We start from the raw sequence: 24,927 nt of genomic DNA, 5'->3' as shown, positions 1-24,927 counted from the left end.
ATCTCACAACCAAAATAAACAATGACAACTTAGTCAAACAACAAGAAAAACAAGTCATATAAGAAGAGAAGATGGAGATAAGATAACATGAAGTAGCCAAATCCGACTTTCGAAAGGATGGGAGCCTCTCAATGTCGTTGTTTTAGCAAAACGGGAACGAGAGAAGATGATGTATGACTTCATGTGACAATGGTGTCGTGGAGTCTCAAAGTGAAACTCTTCGGCTCCGGTATTTTCATGCAAAACAAAGGGAAAAGTAAAGAGAAGTTAGAAGGAGTAAACTAATTTGACGCTAAAATAAAATAGAATGTAGACTACCATCAAATAACACAAGCTGAGAGCTTAAAATCTTAATACTTCATGCATTTTGAGGTATTGATTTTTTAACCAGCATATCAATATAATTTAAAAAAAAAAAAACATATGACATTTTGAGGTATTGAAGATGGACAATTTAAAGTAATAATGTAGGCATACAATCAATACGGCTAATGTAGATTTCTAACAAATATATATTCTGCATTTTTGACACCCAGATGGCTCCAACATGCTAAAGTTATGCTACCTTTTATAACTAAGCAGAGCATGATACCTAAAGACCAAAGATGGCATAACTCGACCGGCTTCTTTTAGCTACTGGATTCTGCGAATATATTTCTTAAAAAAGGATTCCATGCTAAAGTTTATTCCATTTCACAAGTTTTAAGTATTTAAACGAACAGAAGTACAAAACTATTCGACAAGGCCTATAGGTATATTTTCTAGCATCTAAAAAGAGAAACACTTATCTCATTAGCGGAATATGAGTCTCTTAAGCAAGCGAACTTAATCACGATTTTTAAAAGACACGTATAAGAAAACATTCAAATCAAACTCGATTTCTTGTTAATATGGTATCTATATCGAGCCAAACAATAACCTTTAGGAGGTTGAAAGTTCAAACAGTAATAACACATTTAAATCATGAATGATAACAACGAGACATTGAAACATGGTTTTTCTAAGCTAACAGAATTTCAACAAAACAATAAGTCGGAATAGCATCGTATTTTACCTCTTGTGGGTGCAGTGAACTAGGACGTCGAAGTCTCGAATCTACTCTCTCGTTATGAACAGATCCCAACTTCGAGCCGAATGAGTTCGAATGCCCCGTGTATGAAAATGTTGCGGGCTCTAGCGAGCTAAAGTTTTTTTCGTATTTCTTTTGGGATAAATCGAGTGAGAAACTATAAGCTTTTTAGAGGTAAACAGAGACCAAGAATATGTATGAGCAGCAAAGTTATAGTGATGTAGAGGTGTCTCAATTCCCCTTCTCCCTTTGCTGAAGATATAAGTTAATATTTATAGGAGCAAAAGACTAGGGTTTGTGGATTCTTGAGCGGGAAATCAAAATAGAGTTTCAAAATAAAAAATAGAGGTTCAAAATAGCCGTTTGGCTTTAGCATCAAGTAGTCACCTAGGTATCAAGTACGAAGCAAGGACGAAAAAATTCACCCTTTGTCTTCATAAATGGATTTCAAGGATTTGTGATTTTTGCACAGATATTCTTTAATGGTCTTTGACTTTTGATGAGAGAGTTAAAGAGGAAGGAGAGAAGATTCAAACTTTTACATCAAAATGGAGAAGCAATCTTCTAAAAAGGCTAAGAAGAGTTGGACTTTTGTCCAAAAGAAGAATGGGAACAGAGAAGGTGCGGCTGCTGCTCTTTTAGTTAGGTTTAGGAAATGTGATAGAAGATATTATGGGCTGGTCTCCAATATTGATGATTAATTAACTAAATGGGCTGAATTTAATTAATAGGAAAATGGGCCAATTTGGGCTACTTCTAAAAAGATTTTGTGGTCTTTCTTTCTTGAATTAATTTCTTTGAGCTCTTATATATATATATATATATATATACACACTTGGGTATATGGAATAATCATGCAATTAGTAATTAATAGTAATAAGCTATAATTTAATGTATAAATTACTAATAATAGAAAACTATAAATATATAGGTAATGTAATAATAAAGTAAGAAATATTATATAGGTTAACGATTAATATGTAATAAGTAATAAGTAGTAAATAATAGTAATAATATATAATATAATAATAATAATAATAATAATAATAATAATAATAATAATAATAATAATAATAATAATAATAATAATAATAATAATCATGATGATGTAGTGATAGTAAAAATAAGATATTTAGTTTATTAATAAATATTAGAAGCTCAAGAAAATGAATTGGAATAAAGGAGGGACAAAATTGGGTGTCAACAGCTTGCCCCTCGTTGACCGGAGACGATGTAAGAGTTTTCGGGCAACGAAGTTGACATAATCGGTAATTTTGTCTCGACTGACAAATACGACTATGGGCAAACTAGAACAATACTAGTATAAAAAGGGCTATGTGTATGAAATGTTCTGAAGATTATGGGGTATAAGGGATGTTAGCAAAAGTTTATGGGTTGAAGGGATGTTGAAAAAGATTATGGGATAGAAGGAATGTTGGAAAATTATGGGATAGAAAGAATGTTGGAAAATTATGATTTTGAAAAGATATTGGATAAGTTGTGATTTGTATACTCGAGGAGTAAAGGTAGATGACAACAATGTTCGTGAATGGTATGTATGTTTATAGCCTCCTAATTATAAATGTGGTGCACAACACACCCATAAGTAGGACTCTACTAGACACAATACGAATTCTCAAAAATTGCCCCAGTGTCAAGTTATGGGGACACTAAGATATAGGAAGGGGTAGGATTATGAAAGAGTTGATTGAATTTAGATTTAATGGTGTATATGAAAGAAAAAATTGGAAAACCCCCGTATCACATTTTTGGACGTGGGCGTTCGAGAGTAGATCCGTGACCTTTGCTAACGAGTTTGATATTCCTCTTCAGCAAATTTTACCCCGATTCATTGCATAAGATAAAGTTCCACGTTGTGCTACGTTTCTTGCAATTGGTGTATAGGATTGTACTTTCTGCCAAAACTCAAAGTGAATAATTAGCAAATGAAGTAAAATGTAAAAGTAGGATATAAATTGAGATAAATGTGAAGCCATATGGCTAGGAAAAATGAAAATTTGATGAGTCGAATATGTGTATTTATAATCTTGATATGGTTTGCTCAACGATTGGTGTTGTAAATGTCTCGGGGAAAAAGTTACTTGAAATTCTTGTTAAAATCATAGTAAAGTTTGGACTAAAGTTAAAAGAGCAAAATAAAATAATACGATAATAATATGTGTATAAAATGAGGATGAAGCCGTGTGCTTATGAAATGAATGAGGCCATGTGGCCAAATATTGTCTGAAGTAGTTTGTCTTTAGGGACTTGAATGATGATGATGTTTATGCGTCGAAGACGGAATAATATGTTGTCTAGGTTGTCTTCGGAGGACTTGAATGATGAAAATGAGGCTTATTGTTTATACTCGATGATAAATGATGTCGTAAAATTTAGGTAAAGTCGTTAAAGTTGGTAAAGTGAATGATAAAGTTATTGATAAAGGTAATAAAGTAGAGAGTCAATGATAAAAATGACGTAAAGTACTTGATGATGATTCCTGTAAAGTTTAGGGTAAAGTCGTTAAAGTAGGTAAAGTGAATGATAAGAGTGTGGAGTAAAGTAAGAGTGCAGCCGTTTGGCTTATGCAGATGAGGTTGTACAGCCAAATGACGTCTTCGGTTGTTTTCGGGGACTTGATGATGATTCTGTAAAAGTTCGGGTAAAGTCGTTAAAGTCGTTAGTAGGTAAAGTGAATGATAAGAGTGTAGAGTAAAGTAAGAGTGTAGCCGTTTGGCTTATGCGGATGAAATTTGTATAGCCAAATGACGCTCTCGTTGTTTCGGGGACTTAATGATGATTCTGTAAAGTTCAGGGTAAAGTCGTTAAGTAGGTAAAGTAGATGATAAAGTAATTGATAAAGTATATAGTAAAGTTATAGCGTAGCCGTTTGGCTAATGATGTTGATGAGATCGTGACAAGCCAAATTGATGACGTCTTCAATTTTCGACATGTAATCCTGATTTAATTTGCCTTCGATCTCGACAACCTACAAAACAAGTGTATTTGTTAATAAAGTCATAACGTTATTGTGATAAAAACTAAAATTAAAGATAAAGTTAGAAATAAAGCCGTTTGGCTTTTAAGGCGAGGCCACAATGAGCCAAATGATGCTTTTCGGCCATGATTGATAGACTTGACTGATGATCTCGCGGTCTTTTATTCCTGCACTCAAAGAAAAATTCTTAGTTTGGGAGGGGGAAGTTGATTCGTGTTGACTCGAAGCTTGACATTGTTGGCGCTCCATTCGTCTTGTTTGTTTGGATCTTGTGCTCTCCGTTCAAGCCTCGGTAGATGAATAGTAGTGAAAACAATTGAAAGAAAATGTTTCATTTGAAAGATATATATGTAAGTATATGTATATGTACGTATATGTATATAAGGAAAGATATATACGTAAATATATGTATATAAGGAAAGATGTATATGTAAATATATGTATATAAGTTGTAAAATTTTTTTTGCCAACTTTTAGATTGTGACACTTCTGAAACAATTGAAACGTCATTTGTCTATAATACTTCTTGCTCGGTAGCCTTAATCTTGTCGATGTCCAACCATTCTCTTGTCTATATCTTTCAAAATCTGCCCCAGTTTTGACTTTGGAAGGGTACACTAAAATTATGTTATGGTGTGACCGAACCTTATATAGGTTGCCTACGTATCCCGCCAAGGGAATCGAGTCGAACGTAGTTCGTAAGGTCATAAAAATGGGAAATTTTTTAATAAAACCGAACCGAACTATGTATCCACGGATTGCCTACGTAGTTCCCACATAAATGGCAAAAGGTTTGTTGAATCGGGACCAAACGTAGTTCTCCTTACATACAAATAATAAGGATTTTTTTCTGCTATAATGCAACCGAACCCTATGTGGGCTGCCTACGTATCCCGCCGAGGGAATCAGGTCAGCGTAGTTCGTATTTACATTAAGGGAAGGTTACAAACTGAGCAATCTAATCTAATGTCATCCTTTGATTTCTTCTTGAATTGATAGCCTTCATGCCTGTGTCATTATCCATCGCCTATTTCAATTTCTTCCAAGTGGAATCTTATCTTGTCCTCCAATTTCTCTGTTATTCTCTCGAGATGCATGTTGCCTTCATGTTCTTCATAATCGTGTTCGGCACATAAACTTTATTCATTCGTTTCATTATATGTCACAATCATAAAATTGCCAGATTTGATAATTTATATACTAAATAAAATAGAAAATAACAAATAATAGACAGTTAAAGAAAATAAGAAATGCATTCATAGATTTTGCAATTAAGCTTCCAAAAGATGAGGCAAAACAACAAAAGTTTGGGGCACGATTCAGGCCTCAATTTTAAAATCGTGCTATTCCAAAAGTTCACTACATGTTCAATCTACCAAGACTCCCGGCGAACCAAGGACGGAGTACAAGTCCAATTCTTCAAAGTCTCTCCTGGTTCGGCACCCCAGATGGTCGGTGTCTCGGTGTTGTGAGTAGTTGTTGAAGTAACCTTCATTGGTGCTTGTGTTTGGACTGTTTCCACGGGAGCAACAAAAGTTGATGACGCACCCTTTCCACCTTTCCAATTGGCATGATGGCTCCTTTCAAATCCCATCTTCCTCAACAGTTATCATGTTCACATTGGCATTTTCGTGAGTAGGTAAAGGGTTGTTGTCCACATTGGGCTGAGCTCCAGTAAGTTGGATCGCTCCTTCCTTAATCAAGGCTTCGATTTTGTTTTTGAGACCATAGCAATCCTCAGTGTCGTGCCCAGCAACTCCAGAATGATATGCACAACGCTTGGAACCATCAAACCATCTCGGAATAGGATCGGGAATTTTTCCTTCAATTGGTTGTATCACGCCTGCTGCTTTCAGTCTTTCAAATAATTGAGCCAAGGGTTCAGCGAATCGAGTGTAGTTACGGGTATTTTTTATTTCAGGGTTTGAACGGGCTTTAGGTGTAGCATGTGGTCGATTTTGGTAAGTTGGAGCTTGAACGGATTGATATGGACGTGGGTTTTGGTAGGGAGGTGCTCGGGGTTGGTAGTAGTTTGCTTGGGCGTTGTAGACAGGGTAAGGAGTTAGTGGAGCTTGGAAGGGTTCAGCATATTGGTAAGGGTAGAAAGGTTGTTGTGGATGGTTAAGGTATGTAATGGCTCGGCTTGGCTTATGTCCTTGGATATTCATGACTGCAGCTACATCTTCTTTTTTTCTTTTTTGGTCCCGCTGATGGAACCAAATTGAATAGCTTTGCTTGCAGCTTGCAAGGCAGCAAGATCCTGAATTTTTCCCGATTTGATTCCTTCTTCTAAGGCTTCTCCCATTCTGACAACTTCTGTGAATTTTTGTCCCATCATGCCTATCATTTTCTCATAGTATATGCCAGCTTGGCATTCAATGAAGGTAACGATCATTTCTCTATCACTCATCGGGGTTGAACCACAGGCGCTTCTGACCTCCAACGTAGTGCATACTCGCGGAACGACTCAGTTGACTTCTTGGTTACCTTGGTCATGTAAACTCTATCTGGTGTGATATCGGTATTAAAACTAAATCGGTCCATGAAGTCTTGTGCCATATCACTCCAACCACGCCATTTACGGACATCTTGTTGCGTATACCAAGTAAGAGCCTCACCAGATAAGCTTCTTATGAATAGCTTCATCCTTATATTCTGATCTCTACCTACTCCAACCAGTTTGTCACAATAAGCCCTTAAATGCGTATGAGGGTCGCCTGTTCCATTAAATGTATCAAATTTTGGCGGCTTGTAGCCTACAGGCAAATCAATGTAAGACTGAACACACAGATCTTCATAGTCTACACTCTTGCTTCCCCTAGAAACTTGAAGGTTTCTTATTGCTTCTTTGAGACTGTGGATCTCTTTTAACAATATATCATCTGCCCTTGCTTTTGCATCCTTTTCCATTTCCTAATATTGATCCACCTCGGGTTGGAACCAGACCGTCATTATGTTGGTAAAGGCTTGTGTTTCGATATACATATCGAGGAACATATTGCTCATTTGGAGTGACAAAATGTGCCCCTTGTATATGCTGGGTTGGATAAGTTTGGACGGTGGGTGTGTTTTGGATTGGAGGTGTGTATGTGTTATAAGTGGTATTTATAGGTAGTGGGTTTGGTGGGTTTAGACTTGGTGGTTGCGGGTGGTGGATTAGTGTTGGTGGATAAAGGAACATAATGAGTGTGAACTAACGATTGACTTGGTGGGTTAACGGGTGGTGGATTAGTGTTGGTGGATAAAGGAACATAAGGAGTGTGAACTAGCGATTGACTTGGTGGGTTGACGGGTGGTGGATTAGGAGTAGCATAGGTAGTGTAGGTGGGTGGTTGACTTTGTGGAGGAGTATAGACGGATGATGGATTTGGTGGATTTGCGGGGGTGATTGGAGGAAAGTTGTTGTTGGTAGGTACATTATTTTGTGGAGGGAAATGTTCAGGAACTGGAGATTCAAGTGATGGAAAACGAGGTGGGTTTGGTGCGACATTTCTAGGTTCAGGAGGTGGACTTTGGAGTGTGATGGACAAATTGGTCAAGTCCCTAACCCGATTCAGTTCTCCACGTAGATCCTCAATCTCTTGAGTTAGGCGGGCGATATGTTCATCATGTTGAATAGTAGTTCTATGTTCGGAAGTCTCGGGAGGATCACTAGAGATCACGATGTTTTCCAAACCAGTTGAAATAGATGCGGCTGGATCAGACATAGTAGTTTTCCTTCCTGGAACAACCCAACTACGTCGAGGTAATGCTGACGTTTTTGACCTTGTGAAGTAAGGATGGTCGGCCAGCTCGAATGTCAACACGAATCAACTCTCTTGGGAATAAAAGATAAACAGGAAGAAACATAAAATGCAAATGATATTAGTCTCATATTAAAGTCATGATCACGTAGAGTTAATAAGTCATGTAGCAAATAATTCATCGAATAAAGGCAAATAAGTTGTCAAGCAAAATGTAAACAAGTATATCAAACAACAATAACGGGTCCTAATATGCATGTGACCTCTTTGTGCAAGAGGTAGGCCTAACGTTTGTTTAAAGGGTAAAATGTGCCATAATACGTCATCCCATTGCTCTCGGCTAATTAAACAAATTCTATTTTCCAAGAAATAAAGTACAATTGTGGTGTAATATTTGTTACATACCAAATGAATACAACATAAAACACTTCTTCATCTAAGTAAAGTAAATACAATTTGTCATGCCCAAATTTCTAGCTCCATTTTGTGATGTCCTTGGTTCTCGCCACTTGTTGATCACAGACGTACTCCAATGTAAAATCCATACCTGTCATAGAAAGGTTAGTCATTTCCTCCCTCCTAAAGTTTAATTAGTTAGAGCAAATGGTTAATATTTAGGCGCAATTATCCTTCAAACATGCACATAAAGTATGATTAGTGTCACTTGGGGTCGCGGACCCACTTGGACGTTTGGGTAAAGTCATCTAATGGGCTTAATACACCAAGGGTATTAAACCTCCTAGGTCATGAAATGTATGATCCTAATAAAGGGTGTTGGTTTAGCTCTACTCTAGGTTGACTAAGAGCGGGTTCACTAGACGCAAGGTTCCCAAGCGGACAACTCGAGTGAGAAGGCTACGCGGTCACACGGAAAATCCGGACACCCCGCGCATATGCCAACTCTCCTAAAATTTGGGATTTTGAAAGAAATTTGCGGGTGCGCAAAACACACCTCGCGTGTACGTGTGATAGTGTGAATTTTCAGATGTGGAGAAAAGTGATACGGGATGACAGTTTATATCAAAACAGTAACACATAAACAGTTTATATCAAACAAAGAATTAATAGCATGTAAAATCAGTTAACAACAAATAAAGTAATTAAGACAAGCACACAAAGCCTATTTAAACTAAGTCCGTTATGGTTAGAACCTAAGTAGTCCCCAGCGGAGTCGCCAAGCTGTTATACCCCATTTTAACCGGAGTCAAAATGGTTTACAACATTCCGGTAATTCCGGGGTTAATTAAAGTTAAGGAGTCGCCACCTAATTATTATGGTGAATTAGGACACCTAAAGTTAATTAGAGTTATTATGCAAAATTAACTCCGTTTGTGGTCTGCTTAACTTAAAGATTCTAAGTAAGGGTTCAATTAATCTAAAGGGAAGGTATTAAGCATCCTTTAAGATCCATTAAAAATGGTTAACCGTCCGGATTTAGAGTTAAAAAAGGGCTAAACGCTCGATATAAAAATTGCGAATATTTTATAAGTCATGATAAAAAGGAGATTGAAGTTATGTTATAAATATAATGTACAGTATAAAGTTGACATAATTTAATGTTTAGAAAAGCACATTTAATTTTGAGGAAAGAACTTTAGTTTGGCAGAAAGGTTTCTTTTTTTTTTTTTTTTTTTTAAATGAAAAGAATTAACGGACTAATGTCAATTTCGTTCAAGTTCCAGCTCAAAGTTGAATATTTCCAAATTCACTAACGTTTAAAGAATGACTTTTACTATTTGACTTCCAAAAAAAATGGTGCTATGACATTTGTACGTTAAAAAAAACTCTTAAAGTTAAAAGAAAACGTCGATTTATTAACTGAAGGTCATAATCCTAAATAGCTCTCTGTTCTTATGCCATTCATCTCACAACCAAAAATAAACAATGACAACTTAGTCAAACAACAAGAAGTAACAAGTCATATAAGAAGAGAAGATGGAGATAAGATAACATGAACTGCTCAAATCCGACTTTCGCGAAAGGATGGGATCCTCTCAATGTCGCTGTTTTAGCAAAACGGGAACGAGAGAAGATGATGTATGACTTCATGTGACAATGGTGTCGTGGAGTCTCAAAGTGAAACTCTTCGGCTCCGGTATTTTCATGCAAAACAAAGGGAAAAGTAAAGAGTAGTTAGAAGGAGTAAACTAATTTAACGCTAAAATAAAATAGAATGTAGACTACCATCAAATAACACAAGTTTGAGAGCTTAAAATCTTAATACTTCATGCATTTTGAGGTATTGATTTTTTAACCAAACATTCATAGGAAGGTATCTAACGTGGACAATATAATTTTTTTAAAAACAGATTTGAAGTAATAGTAGGCACACAATCAGTCACGGCTAATGTAGATTGCTAACAAATACGTATTCTACATTTTTGACACTCAGATGGCTCCAACATGCTAAAGTTATGCTACCTTTTTATAACTGAGCAGAGCATGGTACCTAAAGACCAAAGATGGCATAACTCGACCGGCTTCTTTTAGCTACTGGATTCTGCGAATATATTTCTTAAAAAAAGATTCCACGCTAAAATTTATTCCATTTCACAAGTTTTAGATATTTAAATGAACAGAAGTACAAAACTATTCGACAAGGCCTATAAGTATATTTTCTAGCATCCAAAAAACGAGAAACACTTATCTCAGCCAGTTAGCGGAATATGAGCTCTTAAGCAAGCGAACTTAACCACGATTTTTAAAAGACACGTATAAGAAAACATTCAAATCAAACTGATTTCTTGTTAATATGGTATCTATATCAGCCAAACAATAACCTTTAGGAGGTTGAAAGTAACAGTAGCTAATAACACATTTAAATCATGAATGATAACAACGAGACATTGAAACATGATTTTTCTAAGCTAACGGAATTTCAACAAAACAATAAGTCGGAATAGCATCAGATTTTAGCTCTTGTGGGTGCAGTGAACTAGGACGTCGAAGCCTCGAATCTACTCTCTCGTTATGAACAGATCCCAACTTCGAGCCGAATGAGTTCGAATGCCCCGTGTATGAAAATGTTGCGGGCTCTAGCGAGCTAAAGTTTTTGTATTCCTTTTGGGATAGATCGCGTGAGAAACTATAAGCTTTTTAGAGGTAAACAGAGATCAAGAATAAGTATGAGCAACAAAGTTATAGTGATGTAGAGGCGGCTCCGTTCCCTGCCTCTTTGCTGAAGATATAAGTTAATATTTATAGGAGCAAAATACTAGGGTTTGTGGATTCTTGAGCGGGAAATAAAAAAAATAGAATTTCAAAATAGCCATTTGGCTTTAGCAGTTGGTCACGGCAGAAGTAGCAGCAAGCAAGGACGAAAAGTTTCACCTTTCCTTTGTCTTCATGTGGGATTTCAAGGATTCTTGTGATTTTTGCACAGATGCTCTTTTAATAATCTTTGACTTTTGGTGAGGGAGTTAAAGAGGAAGGAGAGAGGATTCAAACTTTCATACCAAAATGGAGAAACAATCTTCTGAAAGGGCTAGAAAGAGTTGGACTTTTGTCCAAAAGAAGAATGGGAACAAAGAGAAGGGTGCGGCTGCTGCTCTTGAATTAGGTTTAGGAAATATGATAGAAGATATTATGGGCTGGTCTCCAATATTGATGATTAATTAACTAAATGAAATTTGATTTGGCTAAAATGGGAATTGGACCACAAGAAAAGAGTTTTGAGGCTTTGGGTTGAATTAAATGGTCCTTTTCCTCTTATTCTAATTCATTCTTTGAGCTTCTTTATATCAACAACTTGGGAAATATATGGAATAATCATGCAATTAGTAATTAATAGTAATAAGCTATAATTTAATGTTATAAATTTACTAATAGTAGAGAAACTATAAATATATAGGTAATGTAATAATAAAGTAGAAATATTATATAGGTTAGTTTTACGATTAATATGTAATAAGTAAATAGCAATCAACGCGTATTAATAAATAATAATACTTTAATAATAATATAATAATAATAATAATAATAATAATAATAATTATAATAATAATAATAATGTAGTGATAGTAAAAATAAGATATTTAGTTTATTAATAAATATTAGAAACTCAAGAAAATGAATTGGAATAAAGGAGGACAAAATTGGTGTCAACAGTGTTGGGTCACGGGGTGAGGAGTGGGAGGCTTGTGAAAAAACAAAAATAAAACAAAAAAAAAATTCAATTTTTTTTGGTTTTGTTTTGTTTTTTTTTTTTTTTTTTTTTTGGTGGGGGTGGGGTGGGAGGAGGAGGGGTGTTGGTGAAACAACAGAAGACAAAAAAAAAAAAATCAAAACTTTAAAGAAATTTTTTTGGGGGTAGGGTGAGGGGGGGAGGAGACGCGGGGGGGGGGGGGGGATGCTGATGAAAGAACAAAAAAAATCAAAATTAAAAAAAAAATGGGAGGGGGTGAGGGCAGCGAGGGGAGGGGTGAGGGGTGGGAGGAGTAGGGGGGCTGGTGGGGTTTTAGGGGTTTTTTCCCCACCAATTTTGGGTAAATAGGATTTTATTAAGTTGGGCCAAAGTGTAAAAAATAAAACTTGTGGGTAAGTGTTAAAAATAAAGCTTAGGGCTAAAGTATTAAAAATAAAACTATTGGATAAGTTGGAAAATGGTTAAAAGTCTTTAATCACTAATCCAAAATTTATCGTATCTACTCAATATTTAAAACTTGAGTTACTTGTACTCAATTTTGAAACCTTTTTGTCACTTATAATTAATTGCTCCCAAATACTTACTAACCTTCTACCCTAATTCGTGTCCTCCATAACCTCCTATCTAAGATCATGTTCTCGGTAAGTCGAACCCGCATCATTTTTGTCTAATAACCTCCCTAATACTCCTTTGGCCTAACTCTACCTCTTCTATAACTGTTCATACCCGGCCTATCACACCTCCCTAATGGGGCATCCACGCATATCCTTTGTACATATCCGAACAATCTCAATCTCGCTTAACCGCATCTTATCTTTCACGGAGGTCACTCCCACCTTGCCCCGAATATCTTCATATCTTACCCTATTTCTCCTAATATGCCCATACATCCTAATTCAGCCCCATCTATTCATAATTAAATGATTGTAACTAAAAAAAAAAATGAAAAAGAGATAAAAACCCTTATCCTTTATTCCACCTAAAATAGCCTTTTAAGAGCCCTTTTAGCTCATTTTCCCACCAGGTTGTCCCCTTGGGGACAACTACTGAAAGAATGAATCACATTGAACCACAAAAAGACAATTCTAAAATTTGGCAATGAAGAAGAAATATGCTCGAGCAATAGAAAAAAGAATTCTGAAGAAAACGGTAGAAGTTGCCTAATTGGAAATCACATAATTTCAGAAAATAAACTAGAAGTTTTTCACAATTATGAAACTAGAACATGTAATGGACTTTAAAAATCACAGGTGGCTGCTGAGAATCCAAATTTCTCTTCTAAACCTTACCATTTGAATGTTCTATTATCAGTACAAAGCTCTTGTCATTTAAGAATTCAACACCATCACAGCTGCGATTCAATATGATTGGTATAATGAAGCAATTGCTAGTTAGGGCTACAAAAGTCTTTAAACTCAACAACCAAAATTAGATACAAATTTTAAATACAAGTTTAGTTGAGGTTATAATAAGTTATGACCAAACATGTCCTCCATCAATCTTCTTCTGTTTCTTCTTTCTCTTCTTTTCTTGTTTTGTGTCTGCCCTTGCTTCAATACCTTTTGTGTTGCATGAGCGTATCTCCCATAATTTAGTCTTTGCATTTCCAAATGGAGCATCCGACCGTGAAGACATCAATTGCTGAGGACATCAGAAATATAGTCTATTCACACCTCATGAACTTGGAAAAGAGTCTTGACACAAAATCAAAATCGTAAAAGACCTACCGTGCGATGATGATCCATTGCAGCAGAGTTGACACCGGGGATATCTTTGCATTCCTGTGATAGCCAGACAATTCATATCAAAAATAGAATCCCCTATGAGGACAGTTCTCCATTTACAAGCTTAATTTATAAAATGGAAAAGGGTCAAAATGCCCCTAAAGTATGCGAAATTCACAACATTTGCCCTTCGTTAATAGTTAGCCCAACCATGTCCCTGTCGTTACTTATTTGGGCAAAAAATGCCCTTATTGCACATAAAACTTAACTGAGCATAATTAGAAGACAAACAGGGGCATACTTGGTCCAATTTAGTTCCTAACTGAATTATGCAACCACTTGTGAAGTCAAAATCTTTATAAAATGATAACATAATGGGATGATGTGTGCAGGTAGTGGAAGTCATGGACATGGTTGAATAGTTTCGGTGTTTTAGAGAAGAAAAAAACAAGGAACATTTTCAACTTTGCTAAAATCTCTCAAGAAAGGCATAGCATATGTGCTCATCGAACTTACCTTGACTCTTGCACGAATGTCTTTTAGTTTGGTCAAGAGGGGTCTAGCAGAGACAGTTGAAACCAGTTGGTGAAGATAAAGTTGCGATAGCAGTGTTGCTACCCTCATAACAAGCTCCACCTGCAAAAGCAGTATAAGGATAACTACCGTGAAATTCAAGATTTGACATAGCTCGTAAACAGCAGAAGACAGGAACTTCATTCAAGCAAAGCATACTTTCTACATTTACAAGTCCGGAGACATAATATTACCTAGTTGATGTTGACGTGCAAAAATTTGCTGATTGCTACTTATCTTACTTTGTACAGACACATAAGAAAAAACAATTGTTGATTGCTACTGAAATTACCCATTCTCCACTCTTTTGGAGATTGACCTTAATATCAGAAGATCCTATTCAATTATTTTGTTTTACAAAAAAAGCACAATATTTGCGTTATAAATATAAATGCAACAAATTCAACATCTCCTTGAAAGAAAATAACACCTTATCTGGTATAGAGGCCCAATTTTCCAGGTATGACATGAGCTCCAAAGCATCAGAAAAGGGTAAAGGCTGCAAGGATTATTTAAAATATAATCAAATATTTAAGACAAAATCAAATTTGACAGGATACAAACCATTTAAACTCAATTGAAAAGCCAAACTGAGATATCCAAATGTTAATCTGTGCAAAGCTTGGAAAGTTGAATTATGGATTCTGTGGGATTGAGAGGATAACACACTATTGGAGTCATTAGAGAGATTAGAATAAAAATAAAGCAAGGTTTTTCAATGATGTCATTCTACAAGATGCTAACACAAGCTAGATGATATGATTTAGGAAAAACAAAAGTATGGAAAAATTATAAGACCCTCTTTGAGATTGAACTTAAGATTTCCATTTTGAGCTAGTTTCAAATTAATTTCACTTACCTCAGAAGGAAGTTTTATCTCTTATTATGCACCATCAGAAGTTAAATGGGACGGACCAATAAGCTTCCCATTATCAAAAATAAACCTAATCCGGGCCCCACATTTAGGCACAGTGTCTCCAAGTAGCAATTTGCAAACTTAAGCTCAATAGAATATGCATGGTAAAGCTTTAACCTCAAGTGTATGGAATCGCCAAGATGACATTTGAATTGAAACAGTTGAATAACATTTCAGGTCAGGAAATAATTACTGAAAACAACTGATTTTCCTACTTAAAATGAAATCATTACTTCAAAATAATCACTTACCAGGAAAGCTTGCTCCAGATCATTAGTATGAACACTAGATAATGCACGAAGAAGATAATCAGACGGAGAAAGCCCAAGCATGAGAATATTCGGCCTGAATTCTGAAACTCTGCCCTTTGATTTATCCTCCTACATGTAAAAGTAGTATTCAGCATTCATCAAATTACCAAGTCAAAATTCATGATGACAGTTTCCTTTCAAAAAAAAAAAAAAAAAAGAAAAAAAAAAGCCACTTATTACTCTCCACATCCAATCACGCAGTTCCAAAGAAAAAGGAGAGCAAGGAAAGGACACATATATTTTAGATAACCACCTCTTTTGACAACCTTTATTCAGCATTTTCTCTATAAAAATCTTGTTCATCAGTTACACTAAAAATATTTGGATAATTCAAAAAAAAAATTTATGAATGTTGTATCAAGTAGGTCTCAGTCTATACAAATAGATTACATCAAACTAAAACTATTCAATTGAAAAGCCAAACTGAGATACCAAATGCTCTACTTTATTTTCATTCTTTTAACTCTTTTTCCAGTAAAGGTAGAACAATCAGAAGTTGCCTCCAGGTAAGCAGAAACGAAACCTGATGTTCAGCAATTCGCTTCCGCTCTGCATGTGCCATGTCCAGTGCTTCTATGATAGAATCTGTAGCAGTAAGAGTTTCTTGAGTCTTTTTCCCCGCTAATGCCACAGCTCCCTCCTCTGGAAGTTCTTCCTTTGGTCCATACTTATTCTCAAATCCATTGTCAATGTCTGATTCAAACATCTCTTCCAATCTCTTCTCTTTCTCTTCCTGCTAATCCAAGTAGCAAGTAAAAACTTTGCTTAAACTGTCTAATGCTGATGCAGTATTTCAGGCATTAACAGAGAAAACCTCAAGAAACAATTGTTCTTCAGTACGATCCCAACGGCGTATGGACCGATCCTGAGAACCTGTGACAATAAATTCACCAAGGTTGCTCATAGCAAGACAGCAAACTTCAGCATGGTGACCTTCAAGGGTTAAAACCAACTCAAACTTGTCAGCATCCCAGTACTTCACCAAGCGATCTCTCCCCACAGTAAAAAAGTAATGGGTTCCGCGCACAAACTTAACTCCCGTAACACTGCCACGAAAACAGAGTATCAGCATTTGTTAGTTGTAAAACGTCACCTAGTTGAATACTAGATTACTTAATACTGTAATCAAAGCACCTATCAGCATGCGCAAAAAGTGACTTATGACAATCCCCGAAGTCTAGACCCCAAATCTTCACATTTTTGTCTGCAGAGCCACTGACAAGCAGATCCCCATCTGAAGAAATATCCATACACAATACAGGCAGGTTGTGGCCGTAGAGTGAAAGAAATAACTTGAGTGAATCCATATAGTAGACCTGAAAACATATGGACATCATAAGTATTAGGACTAAATAAGATCAGACAGAAACAGGAACCTTGACATGAACTATAACACAAATCCATTCAGTAGACTACAAACAACAATGATGCAACAGAAAAACAACTGATTTAAAAGATTTAACAGTGTAATGAAAACAAGCTAGACAGAAAATTTGGAACCTGATTTTAGGATCTTGTCTCAGTCACAAACCTTTTCAAGGCTGTTCAAATGGGTCTAAGTTTGGGAACAAGATATTTTAGGAAGTAGGTTGACTTTTAATAAGGACCTTAAGGGCTAAATATCAGGTTTCTCTAATCAGCTTACCATCATATCACTTTAACCGGAGAAAAACATTGTTTGATTTTGCTTCAGAAGTTCTAGTCTTTAATTATTTTCACATCCTTCTTCAATGCATAATAGTTTCCTGCTTTCAGCATCACCAACAAACGTAGCTCACACCAATAATGAGCTCTGCGATAAAACATCAAATATATCCTTTATCAAGATGAAAGGCTAAAACATTGGGAAAATACTAGGTGTAATGATGAAAATTGCTTTTTTCTATGCCATAAAGCATAGATGTAGCTGGTAAAGCATAAAAAATAAACATATATTAGTAAATAAGAAGCAATGAGTAAGCCAATGATTAAAATTAAACTCAGAATTGAACAGAAATATATATGGTGAACAACGCGCAAAGGCTTAAAAACTGATACGACAAGCAGCATTTGTTTCTCAAAACATAAACATAGGTACCAAATAATGTTTCCACCCACCATCTTAAGGAAACTGAAAATGGAAAATGTAGTTGACTGTTGTAGGGAACATTGCTATCACCGTCAAAGAAATTACTTAACAAGAGCTTAACTTATAATGTTACACAATACCTTTCTTTGTTTTTTTCTTTTTTTTTTTTTTCGGTGGTGTTACACCAAGATATTTGATCAGATAATTTCACATATACTTTCATAAAGAATACTTCCATGTCCTAAGAGATGAGGATTTCCAACTTTAAAGCTGTTCTTCAGAAATCATAACATGGACAATTCAAATAAGTTAAGACTCTTACCTTTACTATGTTATCCAACAAGGCAGCAGCAATAAATTTACCATCAGGGCTCGCAGCAACCACTAGAACATCATCATGCATTTTTAAGCTCCTTGTAGGAGATGCAGTTAAATGCTTAGACCCCTATATGTCGATAAATAGAACCCATCATTATTCACCAGCAGGAATACAGGTTCTTTTATCCAATCAGAAACTAGTGCATGTCAAAAATAAGAGCGTGGTTGTAAGAATCCCAATCCAATTTTGTATCAAGGGATTGACATATTTATATTAGATAAATCCCTATTCAGCTGAGAACCTCAGTATGCTGATCACTTCCACATAAGAACTAAAATACAGCAATCAATTATCCTATGCTACTATTTTTTTTGTTTAAAAGCACTCCTATAGCCTACTTTTTAAACAAGTATAAGAGCACCATTATAGCTGTTGAGCAATTATACTAATATGTGGTGAAGTGTAAATAATCTTTTTCATAGGAATCCAAGGGTCTCTCTCCTAAACCAACCAACATGAAATCCCAACATTTGGAATCATAGTGCAGATAACATCTGTACTATGCAGAGTAATTTAGGATGAGTTATCCGTGTATTGACTATTTGGTATCTGTTTTCTATATAGAGAAAGTTAGATTACGTACTTCACCATCCTTTTGCACCATTTGACATTCCCAGAATTTAATGTCGTGATCGGCACTGCTGGAGTTAATCTGGTGAGAAAACCTGTTCCATCTGGAATTAAAGCAATTGACTGAACAGCACCGCCATGGACTTCCACTACTTCCACACAAGTACCGCTTCTAACATCAATAAACTCCAGGGTCCCACCTTTTGTACCAACAACCGCATACTTGTTACCTGGAACTGGAACAAATAGTCCACAGATACCGTATCCTGAATCAATTGTGTGGAGGCAAGAACCAGTAGTAGGGTTCCATATTTTAATAGCACTGTGACTAGTCGACATCAAAAGAGTGTTATCTGAGCTGAGAGTAACACTTCTGACAACAGCACGATGCCCATGAGTCTCAATGGCACTCAATTTAGTAGTTGAACTGCTTTCTATAGCATGAAATTCCAATAAATTATTGTTCAACGACAATGCTAAGGTAGCCAGTGAATTCTTTGAAGTAATTGGGGAGAAAGAAATTGAGGAGATCTTCTTTCCAGCCTGTAGAGTCTGATGAAGCTTGAAGATATCCAGAACTTTAACAACAGGATTGCTGCCTCCTTCAGCTCCAATATCTGCCTCTCCTTTTTCTGTTGCCTCGAGGCCTTCTTTGGCAGCTTTCTTCTGCTTCTTTCTACTGACTCTTCTTTTCGCTTTGTGTTTAGATTCAGACTCGTCCAGCACACGGAATATTTCCACCATCTTCCCTGCAACTTGACAAGCCAGCAGGTTTCCAGACTTGTTAAACCTCACTGTTGCAACTCTATCCTTGCTTTGGCGTTGAATTTCACCAAATGACTTGAGTACTTCCCATTTGTTTTCTGTAGGCAAGTCCTTATTTATAGTGTAAAACCGAAGCTCGGGGTCAGCAGAACCAGTGACTAGATATCTTTCCTCAGGGTCAATATCTATGGACCAAATTTCAGTATGATGGCCAATTATAATCTGCATGCAATGTTGAGCATCAAGATCCCATACCCTTAAAAATTTGTCCTTAGAAGCCGTTACCAGTTTTTTGCCAGAATCCAAGAAAACAAGATCAGTAACCTGCAACACATGTAGCAACAACAACAACAACAAGCCCGTATGCAACATATAGCAAAGACCAAAATTCAAGAGAGGAAGAGAGAGGAAGACAAGAGGAAAACAAGATTAGAATTTTGTAAGTAACACATGATGAAGTCAGAAATGAAAAATATATTATGCCTAGATTGAAGATAGTATGAACCTGATCACGATGTCCCCGAAGGCGAAACAGCCCAGTCTCACCCACCACATCCCATAAAATAACGTCATTATCTTTGCTTCCAGATGCTAGTAATGATCCAAGCTTATTGTATCGAAGGGCCGTCACAGCCCCTTTATGCCCATTCAGTGTGGTTTCACATATCCCTTTCTCGGAATCCCAGATTCTAATGCTTCCTTCAGCATAACCACTTGCTATCTGCAATTAAGTCCAATTTATCACTACTAAAACCATGAAACAAATCATAAGTTTCACAATCTTTTCCTATGAAATAACCACTATAAGAAACAAATATTTTGAGTCTGACCCACAAACAGAGACCCAAATTATTTTCTATAATGCCTTACATTTTAGATGTAACTATATCTTAGACAAAGGAGTAACATGACTGCAGAACCTGTATCACTACAAAATAAAACTGATGTAATAATAGAGAAGTTCATTGTTTTCAGTTTTGAAACTCAATGGATAATGTAATTTCTCATGTACGCTTATCCACGTAAATACCAGATTTGGATTACCAATGTTGGCCCGAATACATGATGTGTCCATACAACACGTCATGCACCGTTTGCCTCTACTTTTCATGTCAAGCGTGCAAGTCTAGGTTAGTGGTGTTGCACTATGAAATCCTCTCGGAGTCTTACAAGACATAGACAGCTTCAAGGTTCAAATAAAATAGTATGAGTTGTAAAAGTATTAGACCTATATAGGACGGTCTCACATGACCAAACCTTGTTGAAACAAGTTTCATGTTATTTTATATTATATATTCTTCGATCTAACTGTATCAAACAAAGCACTATTGCAATGAATTTTGAAACAACAAGAGATGATTTACATACATGGGATGATGAAGAAGAGGAAGCAATTGATGTAACGGCAAGGGAAGGTCCTTTTTTGAGTTAGATGGAGCTAGGATTTTGGTACAAACACCTTGCCTCACATGCCATACACCTATTTTCTCTAACGCTGCAGCTAGCAGGTGTTTCCCTGACCTGTCATACTCAATAACTCTCGATGTTATCACTCCAAACGAGACCGCCGGCTCGTACCTCAGGTAACTCTTCACCATTGATTAATTAATGTCTGCCTATACTCTGTTTTCCCCCTCTTCTTCACTTTGTGCGATTTCACTGAGCATGTTAGGTTAGCTAGGGTTTAAACTCTAATTGAGTTTTCTTTGTATGCTTTTGTTTCCCTTTTATTTATACTAGTGACCAAACCTTTTTGAAACAAGTTTCATGTTATTTTATATTATATATTCTTCGGTCTAACTGTATCAAACAAAGCACTATTACAATGAATTTTGAAATTGTCAATAAATAACAAGTAGAAAAAGAGAGATGATTTACATACATGGGATGATGAAGAAGAGGAAGCAATTGATGTAACGGCAAGGGAAGGTCCTTCTTTTGAGTTAGATGGAGCAAGGATTTTGGTACAAACACCTTGCCTCACATGCCATACACCTATTTTCTCTAACGCTGCAGCTAGCAGGTGTTTCCCTGATCTTCTCAGGCATTTGCACTTAAAGCATTCTAAGCATAGATTCTGCCACATTAAAATATGGATAATGTGTGTTTCCCTCGCAAATGTCTTCTTAGAACATGCGCCAAAGAATGATTAAATAAAATGATACGATAAAGAAATGGTGCAACTTAGATGTAACATTTTGATTCTACGAAGTGAAAAAATTCATTGTCACACCTCCATGTTATTTATATTATATATTCTTCGGGCTCCGACCCGTGGGCCAAACCACCATTGCGATGTTACTTTGAACATTATAAATCATAACTCAAAGAACACTGAGAAGAAAGGTCCAAAATAGGAATATCCGCTCATTCAAGGATTTTGGTACAAACACCTTGCCTCACATTCCATACACATATGTACATATGTGGACCGACAAGGTCGCCACAACATAACGTATATCATAAAGCCGAAAAGGCTTTATATGCTTTTGTATATATACTAGATATGAAGTATCAAGAGCTCAAAATAAGGCCGACAAGGCCACCAAAATATTATACAACAATATGAACCGGTGGAGCTATAAAAATCACACACACGCGTCTACGAGCCTTGATTAATTATAGAATACAAATGATCATACTTTGTGCAATTTCAAATAGTATGTTATGTGAGGACCCCACGGCGGGGTGTTTACCCATGCATGTTTCCTTTTTTATTTATACTGGTCCCCTTTTGAAACAAGTTTCATGTTATTTTATATTATATATTCTTCGCCTAATTGTATCACACACATGCATGAATTTTGACATGACATGACAAAAAGAGAGATGACTTGGGTATTGTATGAGCAAGAGTTAGATTGAGCAAGGATTTTGGTATAAACACCTTGCTCACATGCCATACACCTATTTTCTCTAACCGCAACGTGACCTCTCCCCTTTTGTTCTCCCAAAGGAGAGACGTCTCTCACTGGTGTTGATTAAATAATGCGTTTTCCCCTCTTCAACTTTGTGAGAGTATGTTAGGTTAACTAGAGGAACAAAAGGGGACACGAGGTCATGTTATTTTATATTTATATTCTAGTGACCAAACCTTTTGAAACTAACCATGTTATATCGAAATTGTATCAAAGCCATTCTGAATTTTGAAATTTCTGAAACAACAACTAAAAAAGAGAGAGATGATTTCACATACCCAAGTATGTCATGTCATGTCAAGCAACGGAATGTCTTCTTTTGTGTTAGATGGAGCAAGGATTTTGGTACAAACACCTTGGGGGGGGGACATGCCATACACCTATTTTCATGGGTTACACGCCGTAGGGTTTCCGTGACTGCGCATACTCAATAACTCTCGATATTATCACTCCAAACGAGACCGTCGGCTCGTACCTCAGGTAACTCTTCACCATTGATTAAATAATGTCTGCCTATACTCTGTTTTCCCCCTCTTCTCTACTTTGTGTGATTTCACTGAGTATGTTAGGTTAACTAGGGATATGCTTTTGTTTCCCTTTTATTTACACTAGTGACCAAACCTTTTTGAAACAAGTTTCATGTTATTTTATATTATATATTCTTCGATCTAACTGTATCAAACAAAGCACTATTGCAATGAATTTTGAAACAACAACTAAAAAAAAGAGAGATGATTTACATACATGGGATGATGAAGTAGAGGAAGCAATTGATGTAACGGCAAGGGAAGGTCCTTCTTTTGAGTTAGATGGAGCAAGGATTTTGGTACAAACACCTTGCCTCACATGCCATACACCTATTTTCTCTAACGCTGCAGCTAGCTGGGGTTTCCGTGACCTGTCATACTCAATAACTCCCGATGTTATCACTCCAAACAAGACCGCCGGCTCGTACCTTCGGTAAATCTTCACCATTGATTAATTAATTTCTGCCTATACTCTGTTTTCCCCCTCTTCTCTGATTTGTGCGATTTCACTGAGTATGTTAGGTTAGCTAGGGTTTTTAACTCTAATTGGGTTTTCTTTTTATGCTTTTGTTTCCCATTTATTTATACTAGCGACCAAACCTTTTTGAAACAAGTTTCATATTATTTTGTATTATATATTCTTCGGTCCAACTGTATCAAACAAAGCACTATTGCAATGAATTTTGAAATTGTCTATAAATAACAAGTAGAAAAAGAGAGAGATGATTTACATACATGGGATGATGAAGAAGAGGAAGCAATTGATGTAACGGCAACGGAAGGTCCTTTTCTTGAGTTAGATGGAGCTGGGATTTTGGTGCAAACATCGTGCCTCACATGCCATACACCTATTTTCTCTAACGCTGCAGCTAGTAGGCGTTTCCCTGACCTGTCATACTCAATAACTCTCGATCTTATCACTCTAAACGAGCCGCAGGCTCGTACCTCAGGTAACTCTTCACCATTGATTAATTAATGTCTGCCTATACTATGTTTTTCCCCTCTTCTCTACTTTGTGCGATTTCACTGAGTATGTTAGGTTAGCTAGGGTTTTAACTCTAATTGGGTTTTCTTTATATGCTTTTGTTTCCCTTTTATTTATACTAGTGACCAAACCTTTTTGAAACAAGTTTCATGTTATTTTATATTATATATTCTTCGGTCTAATTGTATCAAACAAAGCACCATTGCGATGAATTTTGAAATTGTCAATAAACAACAAGTAGAAAAAGAGATGATTTACATACATAGGATGATGGAGAAGAGGAGGAAATTGATGTAACGGCAAGGGAAGATCCTTCTTTTGAGTTAGATGGAGCTAGGATTTTGGTACAAACACCTTGCCCACATGTCATACACCTATTTTTTCTCTACGTTTTCTCTGTTTCCTTGACCTGTCATACTCAATAACTCTCGATGTTATCACTCCAAACAAGACCGCCGGCCCGTACATCAGGTATTCTACACCATTGATTAATTAATCTCTACCTATACTCTGTTTTTCCCCTCTTCTCTACTTTGTACGATTTCACTTAGTATGTTAGGTTAGCCAGGGTTTTAACTCTAATTGGGTTTTTTTATATGCTTTTGTTTCCCTTTTATTTATACTAGTGACTAAATCTTTTTGAAACAAGTTTCATGTTATTTTATATTATATATTCTTCAGTCTAATTGTATCAAACAAAGCACCATTGCGATGAATTTTGAAATTGTCAGTAAACAACAAGTAGAAAAAGAGAGAGATGATTTACATACATGGGATGATGAAGAAGAGGAAGCAATTGATGTACAGCAAGGCAAGGTCCTTCTTTTGAGTTAGATTGAGCAAGGATTTTGGTACAAACACCTTGCTCACATGCCATACACCTATTTTCTCTAACGCTGTAGCTAGCAGGCGTTTCCCTGACCTGTCATACTCAATAACTCTCGATGTTATCACTCCAAATGAGACCGCCGGCTCGTACCTCAGGTAACTCTTCACCATTGATTAATTAATGTCTGCCTATACTCTGTTTTCCCCCTCTTCTCTACTTTGTGCGATTTCACTGAGTATGTTAGGTTAGCTAGGGTTTTAACTCTAATTGGGTTTTCTTTATATGCTTTTGTTTCCCTTTTATTTATACTAGTGACCAAACCTTTTTGAAACAAGTTTCATGTTATCTTATATTATATATTCTTCGGTCTAATTGTATCAAACAAACCACCATTGCGATGAATTTTGA

At 36.3% G+C, this 24,927-nt stretch overlaps 1 pseudogene; it reads right to left on the bottom strand.

The window, feature by feature from the left end:
* Positions 1-13,339: 13,339 nt before the first annotated feature.
* Positions 13,340-20,880, bottom strand: LOC132056868 (uncharacterized; annotated as a pseudogene).
* Between the last annotated feature and the right edge of the window lie 4,047 nt (positions 20,881-24,927).

Source organism: Lycium ferocissimum, chromosome 5 (genome assembly GCF_029784015.1).
Source record: "Lycium ferocissimum isolate CSIRO_LF1 chromosome 5, AGI_CSIRO_Lferr_CH_V1, whole genome shotgun sequence".
NCBI lineage: Eukaryota > Viridiplantae > Streptophyta > Magnoliopsida > Solanales > Solanaceae > Lycium > Lycium ferocissimum.
Note: the sequence above shows the minus strand (reverse complement) of the source record. Positions and strands in the feature narration are given on the sequence as shown.